The sequence below is a fragment of the Camellia sinensis genome, chromosome 6, assembly GCF_055761805.1.
Source record: "Camellia sinensis isolate YWXY chromosome 6, ASM5576180v1, whole genome shotgun sequence".
In the NCBI taxonomy this organism is placed as follows: domain Eukaryota; kingdom Viridiplantae; phylum Streptophyta; class Magnoliopsida; order Ericales; family Theaceae; genus Camellia; species Camellia sinensis.
Window position 1 is genome coordinate 153,016,667 of NC_138966.1, and position 2,623 is coordinate 153,019,289.

Genomic DNA, 2,623 nt, shown 5'->3' on the forward strand with positions numbered 1-2,623 from the left:
CGCATACGATTCACGTCCTTCACGGCATGAATGAACGATGGCTTCAACCCGGTCATTGTGGTAGGACACAACATGGCCCCCAACATGTACAGCGCAAATTTCCGCCGAAACTCGTCCTCCGCACCAGCAGTCTCGGTCAGATAAAGTCTCAACTTGTTCAAAGGAATGACTCCGTTAACAACTCCAACCTCATCGTAGATATTGGGATATGCTTCCAATGACCCAGCCAACTGCACGTCATCGCCTTCACACCGTATTCCCAATAAAACATTAACTGCCTTACACGTGAGCCAGACTTGACAACCATGAACATTCAATGAACTACTGTCAGGATCGAAGTTCTGTACCAACCATGCGCACAAGTCGTGATCTATACGTGTACACTTCATCCCCAGGAGGCCAGCAAACCCAATGTCAATGACTGCCTGCTTTTGTGCTTCGTTGAACCGGTTAACTAGCTCAACAATTGACTTCAATGATATGCGGAGTTGCCTTTTACCCTGCACATTTTTTACCCTTAAATTAATACAAAAATACAACCAACAATGTCAGCAAAGCAGGACCTAGCCAAATGCATTTACGAAAACATGAAGTACGTAATGACCTTTTCAGACTTCGGTGCACATGGTACTACTTTGGCGTGTTCCTCAGCGCTCGCCTTAGCCATTTCGACAAACCTCTTTTTCTCATCAGAGGGGAGTGCCTTCCACCTTTCCCCAATCTTCTTTCTAGTCTTTAACCAAGAAAATGACAGACGTACAAGACAAGTAACAACTATGAGTCCGAAATTACTGTAACTACAACTTTATACGAAACGCAATCCGCGTGCATTGTTGCTAATTAAATAAGATTGCAAATACAAATAACAGTTGCAGCAAAAAGTCAGCGACAAAACGTAGCTGGACTTTTACAACGAATTGAAATTTACAAAAACAATAGGAAGGTGACATTATTACATGCTACAATCCTACAAACGCGAAACAATCACAAGCCCACTACGACCATTCAATACAGCGTGTGGATAGCAACCCAACGATGTGTTTCCATCATACTGTATTATAGAGAATACAGATTTCAACACTCACCATTTTTCGTCGAGTGTTGTCTGGCCCTTGCATTTCCTTGAATTGTTGCTGGCTGCATGCAAGCATCGTCAAGCTTATCATCACTAAATGTGAAATATGAATACATATATATATATATATATATATGCAAGTTTTTATGTCACGCTGGCCCCGAAATCGGCATAAGACAGCTTTCGTACATCCGGGACTGAATCGACACCAAGTTAAACATTTTCAGACATGCGGAACAAAACCAATTTGAAACATCACAAACTGAACTTCGACGAGGCGCGTAATTTCAGTACGAAATATGTAATTCCAGATTGTCAAAATAAACAACTAGTACCTGTAACAAATGAATGGTGCAACTGGCCGCTTTCGACAAGAGCCAGCGATAGTGTCGGACATTTGGATATGTTGTTCGGCAATTGTCTTCAATCTTTTCCTTCCCCTTATGAAAGAGCAAATCATACAAATTAGATTGAAGGGAAAATTACAGGGGTGGTGTACACATTTTGTCCGTCATCTAATTTCGATCGATGCACTTTAAACTACCTAAATTATGACAGTCCATTTCAAATTTCGTGGACATTTTCGGTCAAATTGCTAATGCCGTTTGTCATTTTTAAAACAAAGATTGTAATGTCAATTGATTCAGATTATGTAAGTTCAGTAAAGTTATAAGTTGACTACAACAAAAAGTACAGTTGCCACGTATATGCATATTTTCTGATACAAAACAGTGAAGAGTTGAAATCAAATGGACGTAATTGAAACAAAAGTTCAAAATTGATGGTGCAAAGCGAGGCCATTCAAAATTTGTGCAAAACAAATAACACAAACACAAAAGTACAAGGGCTGCTGTAAGAATTGATCCGGAAAAAAATCAGCGTATTCCTTGGTGATGGATTTCGTTTGTTTACAAACATATGTACGAAACCAACTGGTAGCAAGTCTTTAAGGAGAAAACTAACATTGTTGGTGCGAGGTGACCAATATCCATCAGATGCAATGACGACAACTCCTGCAAAGTATTGCAATCAATATTTACAGGAACACAAACAAACGGCTGTAACATGTGGCTGTTAACCTTAAAATTTTGTGTAAACACAGACAACAACACGCAGAAATTCCCAACACATATACAGATTTTGAAACAGACAAAAGAAAGGGCACACATGGAAATTTTGCATTTCGTTCACACAGCTTACAATTAAAACAATTATGTGTACAAGCGATAAATGCATAATTTCACAAATATTCAAGAGGAAGGACTACATTGTGTTTTTCATTTAGGGCTGAAGGACTACACGCACATACTTTTATGAAGGCCCGCCTACAAATGACAAAGAAGCAACTGAACTATTTCATGACGGGGTTAAACAATCAGGACACGATTCTTCTGTGACACAAATTGGTGCTCATCCTAGGCACAAAAACCAGATGAAACCCCATCCATGAAGTTGAGGGCTTCAATTTCCTACTGAGCAACTTGGTTGCAGAGAATCGAGGTGGCTGCATCGTGGCCCATGCTCCATTACCTTTGGGTGGTCAGACAG